This window comes from Etheostoma cragini, chromosome 12, assembly GCF_013103735.1.
Source record: "Etheostoma cragini isolate CJK2018 chromosome 12, CSU_Ecrag_1.0, whole genome shotgun sequence".
Taxonomy (NCBI): Eukaryota; Metazoa; Chordata; class Actinopteri; order Perciformes; family Percidae; genus Etheostoma; species Etheostoma cragini.
In genome coordinates this window covers 25283340-25301468 of record NC_048418.1, presented here as the reverse complement: position 1 = coordinate 25301468, position 18129 = coordinate 25283340, and the positions used below count along the sequence as shown (strand labels likewise).

General features: G+C 42.8%; 1 protein-coding gene and 2 long non-coding RNA genes across 14 annotated transcripts in view; 2 read left to right on the top strand and 1 right to left on the bottom strand.

The window, feature by feature from the left end:
- The window catches only part of pard3ab (par-3 family cell polarity regulator alpha, b), a 229154-nt gene that overhangs the window by 10797 nt on the left and 200228 nt on the right, over window positions 1-18129 (top strand). The window lies entirely within an intron of this gene.
- LOC117953802 overlaps window positions 9464-18129 on the bottom strand; it is an 18537-nt gene continuing 9871 nt past the window's right edge. The window contains exons 2-3 of the long non-coding RNA XR_004658689.1: window positions 11794-11797; window positions 9464-9477 (exon numbers count right to left, since the gene is read on the bottom strand). This is a non-coding gene — a long non-coding RNA (uncharacterized LOC117953802). The remainder of the gene's footprint in view (window positions 9478-11793; window positions 11798-18129) is intronic.
- Window positions 10919-18129, top strand: part of LOC117953803 — a 10916-nt gene continuing 3705 nt past the window's right edge. The window contains exon 1 of the long non-coding RNA XR_004658690.1: window positions 10919-10928. This is a non-coding gene — a long non-coding RNA (uncharacterized LOC117953803). The remainder of the gene's footprint in view (window positions 10929-18129) is intronic.

The following is an 18129-nucleotide window of genomic DNA, read 5'->3' as shown; positions in this document are numbered from 1 at the left end:
CTGTAGACTTTCTTCCATAAACAGCGGAAGCCTGATTGTAAACTGGTGCAGGGAAGAAGGATCAGAAAGCTTATGAAAACGTTTTATGATATCTGCTCTGCTGTGATGGTTTTTGTCCACCTTGGCTTACCAGGCCTTCCAGCTGGAAGCCATGGTTTACTTATGAAAGGGATTCTTAGAGCGTCTTCCCAGAAGAGTGTGGAAAACCAGGGTTGGATGCTGAGAAAGCTTGTGAAGATTTCATGACTTGGATGTTAAATGCGAGTCTTGTTGAAGTAGGTCTCCACTGTTAGATGCATACATGCGTCTGGCGTGACCATGTTATTGAAGCGATTAGCAGTTTGAGTAATTGCCTAAAGAACAGTGTCATTGCTTGGGCCGAGAACACAGAGTTGTATTCACCTCTCTGTTTAAGTTGTCTCAGGTTGAATTCACTCGGGAGGTTTGTGGTTTGAGTCACAGCAATATTTAAATAACTGATAGTTATCCTAAGCTGGCCAAGCATAACGGAGTAGTCATCAACTTTCTCCCATAACAAACATGGAGCTTACAAAGCCCAGACGTTGTCTCCACGTAGCCCGCTCAGAGGAACAATGTTGTCTGTGGACTCGTAGTCTTCTGGTCGTGAGTGTATTTGAAACAATGTGCCTCACTCTTTCATGGCGTACCACTTTGACATAGTAGTTTCATAGTGCTGCCAGGCGGACCATATGGGAATACTCAAAACTCCAATCCTCTACTTAATTACATGGCTGCAACATGAAAAAAGATTCTTATTTGTTGATTATGTATCGATGAAATGTCAGAAAATAGTAATACGTGCCCGTCACAATGTCAGATTAACATTCTAAAACACAAATATATTAAAGTTTACTTTCATAGAACAAGTTCCTTTTTTTTACAATCAAGGTTCCTTTACTACAATAAACCAAATTGACACCAGTTTAATTTCCTAATTGTCTATTTCATTGAGTAGTAATTTCAGCTGAACTAAACTAAAAATAGCAAAATCACAATGTAAGACCGGTCCAAGTACTGAAGGACAATATTTCCCTCCAAAATATAGAGGAATGATAATTTAAAATAGCTTTAACTGAAAATACTCGCATGAAACCGGTTTGTGAGAATAGGGGCTCATGTAGTAGGAGCTGGAAAATAAATTATTTGGGGTACTCATAACTGACATAGCTGATGGTCAACACTTCCTTACTTCAATACTTGGGTGCTTAGTTAGAAAATGTTGGAGTTTTTTTTATTATTCTGACCAAACGCCTTGTGTGAGGAGTCCAATCAGTGCGAGCCCCATCAGCCCTCCCCTTCTGCTCATTCAGTGTGAGTTACTTTTGACCAAAGTGTCCACCAAATGAAAAATGAATGTGCACTTGTTTTCGGCAGGCAGGCTGGCCTTGTTCACAGGCCTGGGTGTCGCTTGTCCACCCAGCGGACAGAGTGACTGAAGTGTCAAGGACTCTCTGTGTGGAGCGGGAGCACAGGGAGAGGATTGTCCCTGAGGAATTTCAGGACACTGAACAAACCGCAGCATAGCTCACATATACAGTGTCCCTCAGTCCAGCCTGATGAAGCCCGGGGAGGGGATCGAGTCCGAGTAGAGATGGGCAGTATGGAGGAAATCAAATATCACAATACTTTTTGACCAAATACCTCAATTTCAGTGTTGCAATACTATATGTCTGACAATTGCAACTTTCACAAAATATTTACACAATGATATTTTAGTTAAATAATCATCAGTAATATGGCTTTAAAGACAACTATTCTGGGAACTTGAGCAATTGACATGTAATGCAGCCTTTTAAATCAAGAAAAGACAACACTTGTGTCATATTACGATATCTAAAGTTTAATAATAACTAGGCTCATAAATCGGTATTAAAATATTCTCGATGTACTGGCCAGCTCTGAGTCTGAAGACTTCATTTTCTTACCAAGCGGTTAATCTCTTCATGTTGTATTTCTGCTCTTGTTTTGTGGCCTCATTGTTTAGATGCTGGTTTATTATTTTCTAAACTTCCTGCGGGAGTCTTCCTACCAGAGTCTTGTTTCCCCCTCCTAGCAGAGCCTGTTGTTCCCACCCAGCTGTTTATTGCCAGGAGTGAAATGGGGAACCTGGTGGTATAGTGGTGTAAAAAAAATAAAAGTGGCAAGCTCAGGCAGACAAGCATGTTCCCCATGCAAACCCAAATGGATTTTGAAGGAATCGAGGCCATAGATCGGCAAAGTACAAATATTTGAAGCGTGGTGATACTTGGAGACGGGCGTGAGGTTAAGCTTTGACACGGGAAACCACATGCTGCTCAGAGGATGAAGAGCCCACATTAGCATAACCAATGATTTATGAGTGTAGATAATGATGTCCCTTGAAATTGAATTCAGTACTTAGGCTGATGAGGCTTTGTCTGCTAAATATAGGACAGGCCGAGCGAGAGCTGTGCCTCTGACAGATAGTTATTGGCCTTTGGGCAGAGCGGAAGCATGGTGGCCTCGAACGTCACTCTTCATAATAGTGACATCTTTTCCTGCTGTCCTGGTTGCTCCTGGGAGCTGTGGTTTAGGTGGTAGAGCAGTCACCTACCAATCAAAAGCCTGGTGGTTAGATCCCTGGCCCTGCAGTCCCATGTCGAAGTGTCCTTGGGCAAGACACTGAACCCTGAGTTGCCACCGGTGCTGCGCCATCAGATTGTAAATGTGTGTGAGTGTGTATCTGATGAGCAGGTGGCACCTTGTACGGCAGCCTTGGCCACAGTGTGTTAATGAGGAATGGTTCCTGTACTACGTTGAAGCTCTTTCAGTAGTCGTTTAGACTAGAAAAGCGCTATGTAAGATCAGTGCATTTACATTTAAGTAAATGTTACTTTTTTTATATCTATATATCTTTAGATATCAGGTTTGAATTCTCTGTGTACGATAGATGAAAGAAATACTTTGGTTTACTGCCTCCTCCACAACTCCCCGCCTTTATTCTCTCCGGGGTGTGTTTTTGACATAGCTGGTCTGCACATGTCAGGAGGCAGTCTGCACAGTGATTTAAAATTCACTGTTCCCACAGAGAGGCTGGGAAATGATCAGAAAATCAGGCATTCACAATATCCAATGTGTTCTTGGGTAATATGGCAGTAATTTTAAGATATAAGACAGACTATTTTCATTGTCATTTTTAAGGTGAAATTAGCTCTTCCAGATTGTGTCACCTGGAGATATGAGACAGACATGCGGCTCAACAGGACAATCTGCTTTCTGACTGACCAGCTGATGATGGAGGACTCCGCCTCCCTCGTGCCCGGATTTGAGCCGCATGTTTTCCCTCTGCCTGTCATCGTGGGTTACTTGTGTAGACTTTTGCATGTTGGTGTTCCTACGCCTGTAAACATCCCTCGTTCCCTTAGCGCCGCCACACATACATCACGTTGAGGGACAGACCCGGTGGATGATGTGTGTCTTTGTGCTGCCTGTCAGACATGTGGACAAAACAAGATGTCTGAAGCAGTTCAGACTGACGCGGCGTCTTCCTTCCTGCAGCTTGCATCATCAGTGCAGCTGGAACTGCAACAGGACTGCAATTATATGTTAGAGGAACTATGTTCAATAGAATAAATATACATTTTATTTATCAATTAAATACAATTTGTTCAATGGAAAAAATATTTTCTTTTTTTCCCAGACGTTTCAAAAATTATACATTTCAAATCTAATTGCAATACTGCAGCAATACCTTGATATTTTTGCTGAAGGCTGTCATACTGCCAGAGTCCCCCCCGGCCCATGTCTAGACTAATGGTGCGTTCCAGTACTCTGAAGTCGGAGGAAGTGCATCTGCTGGGCTGCCTCAGTGACCGCAATAAAGTAAACGTTTCTGGTAGATAAACTGACCCTCACTGTCCAATATGACTACAGGAAAAAATATCTGACCACCGGATTGAGCTGCAAAGCAGAAGAGAGCTTGCGTTAGGCCCAACAAAGAAAAGAGAGCAGGAAAGATCAGTGCACATAAATTCCACATGGGACTGAGGTTATGGAACACGGATGTGGTCTACTGGCTGCAAGGTTACTTTGTTGCCTTACGGTTGCTAAACCTCTGACAATTACAGAAACCTCTGATTTAATTAGCTTTAAAGTACAATAAACATTCAGGAATAGTTTTGGAGAGAGTACAGCGGAGAAGGGAAGCTGTCTACACCAGCGGGGGAGTATGTAGATGAAAGAGGAAGCAATAACTAGGGGGAACCAGAAATGGTGTCAACCAAAACCAGGGGAAGAGCAGCTGTGGGGAGGAAACACTGTATGAAGGGTCAGCCGCCACTTAATTAGAACTTAGTCCAGGGGAAACATAGAAGTGAAAGAGCTGTGAACACACACACACACACACACACACACACACACACACACACACACACACATATATATATATATATATATATATATATATATATATATATATATATATATATATATATATATATATATATAATAAATGGCCAGAAACACAAGTGAAGGTGGGATATTTTAGACCGATAGCAATTGTGGAAATACCTAAACTAGTGCAGCCTGTGAGCATGTTCCAGCACAGGGTTTTAGATATTTGGGGTGTTTTTCGGGGACTACAGTGTTATGTCAGGATTAATATGCTGCACTAGGATCCGGTATTGCATGCTTCACAGAATGTCCCAGTAGACCGAAGGATAAGACCTTGCATATGAATGGAAATGTTAAGATAAGCTCTTGATCTAACCTTAGAGATTCTCCGCCACATATTTTGAACAAATAGTTTGCTGAGGCTTTTATTTTATTTCTTTTCAATTAGTCGACTAATTGAAAAAATAATCTCTAGATTAATTGTTTAACAAATGATTGCTTGGGACAGCCCTAATCGATACCATTATCGCCATCTAAATGTAGCATGGTAGCATGAAAAATAGACAAAACACTGTTCACACTTAGACATCTTTTACTTTGTGTTTATGTGTGAAAATAGGGCTGGGCAATATATTGATATTATATAGATATCAGTTTATATGGCTAGATATTGTCTTACGTATGACCAGTGTTGTCTTTTCCTCCACGTAACCAATTAGTCATTAGATCCACGGTACTGATGATTATTTATCAAAAATCTCATTGTGTAGATATTTTGTGAAAGCACCAATAGTCGTGTTGACTATTGGTGCTTTCAAAAAATATTGCCTCAATATAGACATCAAATCATTTGGTCAAAAATACTGGATATTTGATTTTGTCCATATGACCCAGGTCCGTGTGAAAGTGTGTGCTTGTACAGACATCCTCTCCAGTTTTGTTCAGTGTGAATGAGTTAAACTTAAAGACATGGCCTTTTGTAGCTAACAGTGATGGAGTCTTAATGCGTCTTGAATGCAGCTTATCACAGTGGTGACAGTCAGAAAAAGCCATTCTCTGGATAAAAAGCTTACTGTGTGTGAATGAACTTAGTCAGCTCCGGCCTGGGACTACTTTCTCTTTTGACATGATCAGACAAGATTATTTGGGTGTCTGTGTTCAGATCCTAAGTTTGGCCTCTCGCACACATGCAGTAGGACACCAAACCATACACGCCTGGCATTTCAAAGAGGTGGCCATTTGTTGGAAACAAGCACCCCATTTAGACTATGTTGATCCACGTATTAAGCTGTGCCCAGAATCTCTACCCATCTCTCTGGAGCCTGGGCTTGTCCACTCTTCTGCACTCTGTCACCTGAAGTCAATGCACAGGCACCCGGAACTTGTAACCTAAGATGGCAAGGGTGTCAAAAGGAAAGAATGGGAGGCTATTCATAAAACAACCTCTAAACAATGACACGATAAATGAAAGCACGTTAAATGAAATTGGCACGGCATGTGAAAAACAGAGTGAAAGATATATGACTAAGTCGCCTCCGCAGCCTATGGTTTGATGATGGTTTTTATAGCGCAGACTTTAGTTTTATTACCATGACTTAGAGTTTTTCCTAAGTTGAACCAAGTACTCGTAGTTGCTTAAACCCAACCACACCTACATCATATAAAAAACGTTTCTGTTACACCAACACATTTCCTGTTTTGGTCGGTAAGATACTTTTCCTCATCTCCTGTAATTCAGCTTAGAGCCCGACTGATATAGCGGCGGGATGATATTAGCGGCCAATATTAGGAATTTCTCGATCTATCGGTATCGGCATTCATAATGGCAATTTTTTTTCAAATATTCATTCATCAGAATAATGTATAATGACAAATAATTCTTATCATTGAATAAATGTAAATAAAAACGGACTGTCAACCATGTTATGAGCGTTGGCGTTGCATAGTCTGTCCACCAGAGGACGCTCTACAACGTCCCTGTTAGTGATGGCGTTGCATAGTCTGTCCACCAGAGGACGCTCTACAACGTCCCTGTTAGTAATGGTGTTGCATAGTCTGTCCACCGAAGGACGTCCCTGTTGGCAACACAGATCTTTTCTTTTTTTTGTTAATGTGTTTTTGTTCAAAGGACTTTGAGTTTCATATCTTAAGTTTGTATTTTTATACATTTCCTTTATCAGAACTTTATCTTTCAATGTTCCTCTGTTAAAACAAATGATCTTATTATTTTAGCAGTAACTCAAATAGCTAATAATGACTACAAATAACTAATGTTAGGGAGATTTGTTCATGTTTTGTTACATGTTTCTGGATTTAAAAAAAAATATATATTGGTTTTTAAATAACCAAATATTGGTAAACTCCTTTATTGGTCGTGCTGACGTTCTAGTACATTTGCCTTAATAAAGGAAAAGGATTTGGTGGACATCACAGCGGGGCTATGGACTTGGATATTCTCAGTGCATGGAGCTGCTGATCTGTGCAGTCCAAAGTGATTCCAAGCCTAAACGTTACAGGCTCTTCTTCTTGATTTACATTTAAAGTGTCACATGTCCTACTTATTCCCTAATGGCATGCCCGCTGCAGTAGCTTGGCCTGCTGTGTCACAACAGGAAACCCTTGAGTCGTTCTCATAGTTGATGCCTTGGCATTTCTGGGACGTCAATCAAATTGCCAGATTCTTCTGGCTCTGACCCACCAACCTGCCGGCTGACCTTTGGCAGAACAGGCAGTTGGACCACCTCGCCTCCCCTAGGTGGTAAAAATAATTAAAGGGCCTCGGAACACACCGAAGCGACGCCAACTTGAGCAAACGTTCTGCGTGTGCGAGACGTGATATATGTCCATAACAGCCGGCTAACTAATCTGTATTGCTGCCCAAAAAATTTAAACCGGCAGCTGATTGGACAAACTTTGTCACGTGGGTCTGGGTTCTCTGAAATTTCAAAGCCGACCATAGTGGCGGCACAATTTCATATTTTACAAAACATAGCTCACCGAAACGTGTTTCTGAAAACATTTAAGGAGAAAGAAGGCGTGCAGCTGCTGAACCTGAGGGTCACTGTAAAAGATTTTTCATCAGGGTTCTCTGCCTGACGACGGCACAGACCACACCGAACACACGAGTCCCCGACCTCGCCAGACCGACGGCCGATAACGGGTCGGCGTGTCAGCGTCTTTACAGATACTGACCCACTCATCTGTCACACAGAGGACTGCAGAATACTGGCCATTATGCAAGTAGGTCTTCACTGTTTAACTGCATATCGATCAATGGGGCTTTGAAGATTATGAATTTGCATTATGGATTTTGTGGAGATAACTAGATGGCTGTTTGACGTCTCCTTTGCTGCTGTGTTGTTGTTGTTTCCACTCCCTCCCGTCTTTGCTCTCTGTGTTTTTATTTCTACTATTTTTCATTGGTCCTGAGACACGTTCTTATGTCTCAGCATATTGTTTGTCTATTGTTTTTAATTTTGAAAGAAAAACAGTTGGTCGCAAAAAAAATATTACATTACCAGTTATTTAGCCCCTTGTCTTTCCTTACCTGTTTGGGTTTAAGCTAATGATTATCAGTGGAGTTTGGCTTTGAAAACTTGGTTTTGTCGACTTCTTTGGTTTCCCCACTCGTCGTCAGTTTGAAGCTCGGTCTACTCTGTGTCCGGCGAGGCTTTGTGAAAGCGTGGCATGGAGACAGATTCTGCAAATACCTCTATCTTCACCATCCAGACTCAATGGATGGAAAAAGCCTCGCTCCTGCCAAAGATTGGGACGGCTTGTGCCCGAGTCCAGCTGGTTCTCTATAAACAGCACATGAGTTATTTATTTATTTGATTTTGATTTTGATTTACTCCAACTTCTCATTTTAGAGGGGATTATTCAGCCGTTTCTAGAGACACATAAAGAAAGGAAAGTTATTTTGCAGACAATGGTAAAGAACTATTCACGTCCTATCGAGACAAACATACAAGAAAACACCTTAAATGTGTCCTTTTGGCCAAAAGAATGCTGCAATAGAACGTAGGAGAATAGTGACCTTTGGCTTCTCTGTAGACCAGACCAGACTATGAGACTAGATATCATCTTAGATGTTGGATATCGTCATATGGACTAGGTGTTGAATTTTCTTGGTTTGAAGGCTAATTAACAATAAAGTATTGTAACTGTTCTATTCTCATTCTTTATTAACCATTTAGTCATTATATCCACATTACTGATGATTATTTATCAATGATCTCAGTGTGTAAATAGTTTGTGCACGCACCAACAGTCAACACTACAATATGGTTGCGGTATCGATATCGAGGTATTTGGTCAATAATATTGTGATATTTGATTTTCTCCATGTTGACCAGCCCAACTTCTGTCAACTGCTTTCCATAAAAAAAGCTTTGCCTGCCGTCCTGTATATCTATGTCTGTTGTCTCATTGGACCAGACAGTTTCCTGACCCTGCGCTTATCGTCTTACATCACCATCACAGAGGGTAAATGAGTGCACACACTCGTTTGGGTTCACTTTTATGCACGTATGCTACTTTGCGAGCTTCCAATGCACACAAATCTAAAGTGGAATTAAAATGTCAAGAGTGGATCAGAAATGCTTAGCCTTTAAGCTTTCAGGGGATCCTGTACAGCAAAAAATAAACCTTTTTAGCCTTCTTTGTTTCACATGCAAAGAACATGTTTAACTAAGTTTAATAAGTTTAAGTACAGATGAAGGGATTTTGAAAAGAAATGAAAGACTGCTTTCTCTCCAAGACATTTTGGCAACGTTATGGACCTTCAACAGGGGGGGAATGAATTTAGTAACACCCTGTGTACTGTATACATTGCAACTATGACTCCCTTTTGACCCAAATGCCCAGATGGATGTTTCAAGCTTCCCAGGTTCTTCATCATATCTCCTGGAGAAGTAAAGGAAACTATCTCACCTCACCTCATCTCATCTCTTGCTGGAATTAACACCCCCCTAGTTTTTTTTCTCCAGACTCTAGAGGCGGAAACTGCAATCTGCATCTTCATCTCCCAGTACTCAACATCCCAGCTGCACCATCTGCACAACCCACTTCTTTAAATATGGATCTCTCTCTTTCTCTCTCTCTCAGCTTTGATCCACATATGGACATATGCTTGAGCTTTGATGAAACCGTTCGTCTTGATGTTAAAAGCTCAGTTGATAAGTTGATAAGTCTCTTGCAGCATGCTGTCCCCATGATATTTGCTCCTTTCTTTGCTGAAAACTGTTCTGCTTCCTTCCAGTTTAGTCATTTCCAGTTGTTTGTCTTTCCCAGTGAAATGTTAGCAACGTGTTCAGAACACAAAGCAAGCCTTTCTAACATTTCTTATTTAACTTATTTATTTATTTAAGGAAGTAGTAATGCAGGTTTGGTGATGATGACCGCATTAACATAGAGGTGAATAAGCAGCAGTCTGTGTAGTGCATAGGGGTGGAACATTACCCAGAAGTCTCGGTTCAGACATGGACAGGATAAGCAAAACAAAAATGCAGGAGGCAATTTTAGTTTTTATTGTGCACGTCTCCGGCTGTACTGCCTAGTGCCATACAGTCTCTCCCCTGAGTGTGTAACGTCAGATGTAAACAATAAGTAGTAGTAATATCTGGAACTTGTAAACAAACCTTCACCCATAAAAGATAAAGTATTGCTGCTATTAAGTGCAATATGCAGGGAGACCTTTCTACTTTCCTCTAGGGGCGGGGGGGGAAACCGATGCAGCATAATATTGCGATATTTTCAGCGCCACCACTTGCTAAAGGCTAGGCTAACCGCCAGTGGCCTATGGAGAATGTAAACTCCCATGTTATAAACTCCACCGAAACATAGACATGTCAATGCACAACCACAATACATAAAGAAAAGAAAAAATCATCAGAACCAGCCGCGCCATAGTAAAACCACGGGTAATCCTCTGAACCAGCTTACTGGACCGGTTGCTCCACTCCCTCCTGCAGCATCGCCTCCATATCTGTAGCTTCTGTAATCCACATTGAGATCCAGAGCAGACGTGTTGTTCTGTGCTGGTGAGTTCCTGTCTTGAAATTCCCAGAAGGCATTGCTTAATTTTAACTTATGCAGACAAATGATCAAATAAATGCAGGTAGATTTCTTTTAGAAAAAGAAAAGAGAAAATCATTCTAGCTTAAAAGGTGGCCTAGAGAAATGATGTGGGCTGCTGGTTAATTAAGGGGCCGCATGGCTGTGACAATCATGCGGCTCTCTGATTGGCCGGCTGGCCCAAAAGGCCCATGAGGCCCCGTGGCCCCTCAAGCATCTGCCCAAAAGCCAGATTACCAGTCCGTCCCTGCTAATCGTCCATGTTTGTGTGCTGCTAGCTCTAACTCACTCACTGGACCGGAGGTGGCTTCGTTAACACAGTGTCCCCCACTGGGGATCAATAAACATTATAAATTATTTATTACTACACAGCTTCAGAGCTAAGGCGGGGCTACAGATTAGGTGTCTCTAAGAAACGTGTATCTAACATTAGTTCCGCATTACATTCATTGATTTACCATGTACTCGCCGTGTACATTCATGTATCGGACGGAGACGCCCGTGCCATTCGGTTCTGTATGAATTCATGTTCTATTCCATACCTAGTACTACTGCATTGTGTAGAGTATTGCTCATGGACACCAGAGGTTGTGAGAATCATCTTGCTTGCAGGACAAGCTTGTTGTCCTGCCCGTCCGCCCCACACATGGACATGCACGTGCTCTTACCCCTCTTACGTCCATCCACGTCCTTTTTTCAATAAACTTCTAAAGCGTTTGACTGTCAGTTCCCTCTGTTTGAAGTGCGTCCATAAACATTACACAACAATGTCTGTGAGACATCAGTGGCTGTACTGTACTGTATTTTCTGCCTGTCCGGGCCTGTTTGTCCCCGTTTCTGTCTGTACAGGCCTCCATAGTCCCCACAGATGTGAAGTCATGGGTCCACACACCACACCTTGACACTGCAGTTCTGCTCAGACCACCGCCTTTTTCTAATTCTTTTTTTTCTGTAGATTTGTGTTTGCGTGATTATACATAAAATAATTGGCTGTCCCACCATGGTCTGCAGGGAAGTGGTTGCGTCCTACCCAGGTACGATCCTTCGTCAGATAGTCCAGGTTTTGACTAGTGGAGCCCCTACACAGTCTGATCTGATAGTTATATTTACCTAAATGTAGGGGGAATATATATCTGACACACTGAAATAACAGCTGTCTACCACATCAGACCTTTCCCTTCAGTGGTCCCAAACCTTTTGGTCCTAGATACCCCACCAGCCCGGTCAGAGGAACGCACATTTTTTTATTCAACCGAACTGTCATTATTTAGTTTAGTTTGGTGACCAATCATACTACTACTTCGCAGTAAAGCTGGATATTTACTTTTAGTTAACTATTTGTTTGACTGTTCTGTCAGTACTTCAATTCAATACTGTAGTACTGCATTCCTTTAAGCTAAACGTTCCTGTGTACAGGTGTTGTAGCTGATATGTTCTTTTAATCCAAGCATAATTTCATTTTTTAGTACAAGTACCCCTTGCTCTGGGGTCCTGGGGTACAAGAATCCCCAGCAGTGGGGTCCTGGGGTACAAGTAGAAACATTGAAAACTGGTCAAATTTGACGTGGGGACACCATTATGCCCATAGTTATCAAATGGCATCCAAGTCAAACGCATCACAATTTAAACATAAAAAGAACAATTTACTTAATGCTATTTATTAAAACATGCATTATGCAAATAAAGGCTAATTCTTTTGCAGGCTTGTGAGACAAAGTATGATAAACAACGATAAAGGGATTCCTACTCCACTTCTTTCTTTCTTTGCTTCCCTTTTTTCCTTGTTCATCGCTCTTTTCTTTGACTCAGACAAAGGCCCATGTCAGGAAGCACCATCCTCTCCTGCACAGCCCTCTGGCACCCTGTGGGTCCCATTGGAGCTATATTGTTCTGCAGACCTCCTCTGCCTCGCTCTGATATTATTTATGTATAGTTAGATATATAGCTCACCCTACAATGTTGGCTTTTCTGTTTGCTGATCTTTGATGTAATACAACTGATTCAGATGGCAGTTATTGCTGTATGCTGTCAAACTGTCACATGGTGCTGGCAGACAGAGCACTGTTCCTCACTCTGTGTGCGAGTCCATGTTTTACAGAATAATCCTATGCACCGCTGTCTGCCCATTGTCCAACTGTCCCCACTCCTTCTGCCCCCGCAAATCCTCTCGTACAACATCCCCCAATCCCTCGAGTAACACCCAGCTTCATAACAGGATCAGGAGCGCTATGTGCGTAACTCGTTTTTTATTTTTTATTTTTTTATTCAGAGATTGACGACATTTGGGCTTTAGGTGTCACCAGACGCTTCATAGGAGATGAAATTGATTTAGTTGTGACTCACCTCCTGAAAGCTTTTTAATCTGGGATAGGACGAAGACTGGCCAAGGTGTGTGCGTCTTTGCTCAGAACATGTTTGGACCTGATGGAATACAAAGTGACAGCAGCTTCAATGGTCTTTCAAAAGACCGAATATCCACGGATAAGAAGGCCCTTGTGTGTGACGGTGTGTCATACGCAGTAGTGTATCAGAACTAGGGATCAACCAATACTGGTTTTTCAAGGACGATACGATTATTTAGAAGAGAAAAAACAACAACCGATATTTGCTAATAAAGAGGAGAGAGGGGGGAATGACATGTAGCAAAGGGCTGCAGGTTGGAGTCGAACCCGGGCCTGCTGCGTCGAGGACTATATGCTCTATATAAGGGCGCCTGCTCTACTACCAGCTGCTCGGGCACTCACAACTTAGTTTAAATGCTTTAAAGCCATAGTGTGTAGTTTCTGTCTCCCCCATGAAGAATTCTAAGTAATGACCACAACACTGTTGGCGCGTCCACATGATACAAGCCTTACGCGAACGCTCACCACCCCCACCCCTCCACATGGTTGCTAGTTGGAAACGGAGGATTAAAAAAACATGATGGACTCATTCAATTCAATTCAATTCAATTTTATTTATAGTATAAATTCATAACAAGAGTTATCTCAAGACACTATACAGATAGAACACACTCCAGAATCTACAAGGACCCAGCTGTTCTAGTAGTCTCCTCCAGAGCAAGCAACCGTGCGACTCATCAGAAGTCATTATCTTCACTCTAGCGGGAAAGTTGCTGGACGCCACAATCTTGTGGACATAGTCACACTGAGAAGTCCAGAGAGAGTTGTGTAATTAGCTTTGGAGCAACTTATTAGGCAACGGCTGGAATGCAACGGACGTTCATTAATATCAAAAGTTACGCAATATAGCTTTAAGCAATTATTTAATGAGTGAGAAACTTTCATCATAATCCCCAGTAAAAGAGAGTCAGATAGTGTTGGGGGGGAATGAAGTCAGTCTCATTGGTGAGAAACTGAATCAAAGGTACAGACACAGAGTTGTAGCCGGACCAAAGAACACTTTTTAATCCATTAACTTTATCAGTTATTAGGAAAAGAAAACATAATACAGATAATCTGCAAACCGCCCAAAAAAAAAAGTGGGCTGATATCAGCCAGGGTCCGTAATCAGCCAAGGCCCACAATCAGCCAGGGTCCGTAATCAGCCAAGGCCCACAATCAGCCAGGGTCCATAATCAGCCTGCGCCATTGGTGTATGAATGTGTGTGTGTGTGTGTGTGTGTGTGTGTGAATGGTTCCATGACAACTACCATGAGTAGTTGTTAAGAGTGGAAAGGTGCGATATGAAGACAGTCCCTCAGTCCCAGTTCCTCAGTCCCATTTTCCTTTGTCATCTCTTTGTAATTACACATATGGCTTTATTACTTTTGGCCTGAGCACTCTGTGGGGGACTCTGTGTAGAATGAGCCATCCCTTCAGTACCCGTTTAATGACACACCGGCTGTGCGTCAGATTCAGACCTCATCCCCTCCCATTGTGTACTTCTAACACCTCCCCACCCACTCCCCTCAGGAGCCCTGGGGCGCCCCTTTCCTCCTCCCTCTCCCCATTTCATCCTCTGATTGGCTGAGGCGAGAACTCCCCGTGACCCGAGGGCATGATGTCAGGTTGTCTCCATGGCTGCGGTTTGTGTCTGTCATCCAGAGGGAAAGCCTGGGACGTGTCACTGTGTGAGAGGACCAGATACCTTCTTGGCCGAGCTTCTATTGGTTCTGGTGAGAACAGAGCCAAGTGTGAGGCTGTGTTAACGGAGATTAGGAGGTTGCTCATCCGATGGGAGTGTGCAGTTTCTCCACACATGGACACAGCTGTGCTGCTAATATCTGCTGCATGGTTTGTGCATAGACAGTAAAAGAAATGGACACAGCGACGCCTTAGACTTTGACAGAGACCAGTGAAGTCTATTAGAAGCACTTTTCAGGTGATGGCTGAGCGTTACTACGCGGCTTCCATTAGGAAGAAGAAGGTTTAATTTCCTTTTTGTGCCTCCAGTCAACTGGTCTTTAATAGATAGATAGACCCCCCAAAAATGGGAAATTCCAGCGTTTCAGCAGCAAACTATCAGACACACAGCGCACATACAGAATATACATGAAGTATACAATATACATGGAATAATATTTTCATTGTAGAGCTGTGTTTTGCGCATTGATTCAGATTACGGAGGACTTTCTAGCTATGTGGTGACACCAGGCTTCGGAGTGAGCTGTGGGTCCAAGACTGACGGTGAACGTGAAAACAAACTGACAACGGAAGCAGGGACATGAAGAAAAATCTGAAGATTGTCACATGAACATTTAGTTTACTGTAGTCACACAGACGGGTTCTTAGCTGATCTAACTTTTAGAATCCGGTATGTGTTAACACATGTAGCCTTTCAGGCTTGTGTGCTTGGAATCTGATATAATTGGGCAATTCAAATAACAAATCGATGCATGATCTAGGTCCCTCTGAAAGATAAGATAATTTGTTTATTAGTCCCCAGTGGGGAAATTACTGCACTACACTCTGTGTACACACTTTTTTTGTTAGTACTCACACACACAGGCCTAAAATACACACACATGCTCAGGACCTTTACATGCACTATACATGGAGAGATGTCAGTGTGGGGGGGGCTGCCAGCTGAACCAGCGCCCTGAGCGGTCGGGGGGTACGGTGCCTTGCTCAAGGGCACCTAGCAGTGCCCAGGAGGTGAACTGGCATCTCTCCAGCCACCAATCCACGCTCCCAACTTTTTGGGTCTTACGGGGATTTGAACCAGTGACCCTCCGGTTCTCAACCCAACTCCCTATGGACTGAGCTACTGCCACCCAGGAGAAGAAGGAACAAGCTTTGGTGGAACGGGTTCTTTAAAGCAGCCTGGTGGTTGGTCTGGTAGACTTCCACCTCTGACAGACAGGATATCCCCCTGTCACATTGTTCCAGGAACCACAAGATGATAGCGCTCCCTCAATCCTCGTGCCCAAAGACATGCCACAAGTGGCCGTGTTTTGTAACATGTCACTGACTGATTTCTGGCTGCAATCCAATATAATCTACAAATCCTTGGTTTGTTTGGCCCTGGTTGAATTTGCAGAAAGATTGGGCTGATTGCATTGAAAAAGCTTAGGGTCAGCTATATAAAATCCCAGTCAACTGGCATGCACGTCTTTGGCTGTCCAGAATTACTTGTCCTCTATTGGGAACTCCACCAATCCAGTACCTCAGGGGTGCACACATAATCTGTACTCCGTAGGAAGGTCCGTAGTATGGAATTATAGTAGCAGAAAATTGAGTGGAACGTGACACAGAATCCTCTGATATGAAGACCTTTCAGCTGCAGAGCCTTTGTGATGGCTTTGCCCCCCCCCGATCATAGTGAGACTTATGAAAAGATTGTTCACTACCTGATATATCTGTCATAACACGGCTACTGGAGCTCCAGTGTCAACCCCATTTCTCATGCAGTTCCCTCTGTACACTGTCTCCATGCTCGGCCAGAGTATCAATAACCAGTTACACCATGGCAACCGGATCCCCACTGTCTCAGATGGAAGAGATTGTGTTGCTGTCGGTGTCCCCTTTCAGTGTCTTTCACCAGCTAGACTGCAGTTACACACACATGTACGCAAAAGAACACACACAGACAACTTACACATTCAACACACAAACACACACACACGCACAAACACACGCACGCACGCATATCTGTGGATGCAGTTGTTTGGAGCGTTGCTCTCTGGGTTAGCACCCTGCTGTAGGAGAGCAGGAACAGTGGAGTGTATGTGTAGTTCAAGGTACAGATGAGATGTGGAAACGCCATAATGCGCTCAGGAAGAGACTCTGCGGTGTTCTCAGGTCAGCCAGGTACAGGTATGTTTCAACATTACCTTTGATGCTCTTTAACCACGTTGAGCTTAGCACCGTCTTTTATTCTGTGTTTGTTGTGCTCCAAAACTCTGCTTCCAACTGGTTATGATAAACGTTGTATAGAATATCACGCTGTGTGTGTGATGATTGTTTCAGTTATGTATTCAGCTCTGTCTAGCTGAACACACTTAACGCTCACTAGGACTGTCCCGAGCAGAGTTCTAGCATCGCGGTCGGTCCGATCCAGACTCTTTTTGTTGTCGTTGTGCTGACACCGTAAAGCTGGATCTCTTTCTGACCCCTGTTTGCTCGGAGTCCGCCAGCTGTCAAAATGACCATTTAGTCACAATACCGGGAGTTGAGAATGAATTAGTGACTTGGGAATGAACTGTGGAGCGCCTGAAATAAATGAATATTAGGTAAAAACAAATATATAAAACTGTTGTATTGACATTTCAGATTTTCCTTTAGGAGTTTTTTGTAGTGGGGGAAGGTCTTCAAGAGTTTTTGGGAAACTAAGTTACAGACTAAAAAACAACAGCTTTGGTTTTAGTTTGTTTGTCATTATTCACTATTTAGAGTAGTGTGTGTGTGTGTGTGTGTGTGTGTGTGTGTGTGTGTGTGTGTGTGTGTGTGTGTGTGTGTGTGTGTGTGTGTGTGTGTGTGTGTGTGTGTGTGTGTGTGTGCGTGTGCGTGCCACAATAAAATGCAAATGGTAATTGAAAACTGACAATAAAATTCTGTTTTCGTACTGCAAATGAAGACAAACTGTCCACACTGATTGTGAAATATTATTGGACAAAATCCAAAATATTGCAGTGTCCCCCTCCTCCTGCCTCTGTAAGGTCCCTTTGCAGTTGGATGATACAGGCGACTAATGTCCCCTTCAGGTAATCAAAAGAACATCACGAGCATGCCTAATTAATACTAGTCCCTTGATGTCTCTCTGCTCTGAAGGCGGACTTCTGTCCAGCTTGCCAAAGCCGGTCATTTGTGGATGTTTGTCTTTGCTGTCAAGCTCTCTAGACTCAACGTCTGATTCTATCTCTGACTTCCTGTCTCTGACTTCCTGTCTCTGTTGTTGCTGCTCCTGTAGACCTTTCTCTTTATCCCAGTTTCTACGTCCATCTCGGTATCTTCCATGTCTCGTGATTTTCCTTTTACACCGGTAAAGATATCAAGAACCAAACTTCATCTTGTCAAGTGCTTTCTCAGATGTGTCTAGTAGAGCCCTACCAATAAAGGGTTTATAAGGCCGATATGATACAAATATTTGGTCAATAAAAAATCAAACATTCCGATTTATTGGCCGAGATGTATTTTTTTTTAAAGCATTTTTTAGAACGTCCTAGGTGGACAGACTATGCTACACCATCACTAACAGGGACGTTGTAGAGCGTCCTCTGGTGGACAGACTATGCTACACCAT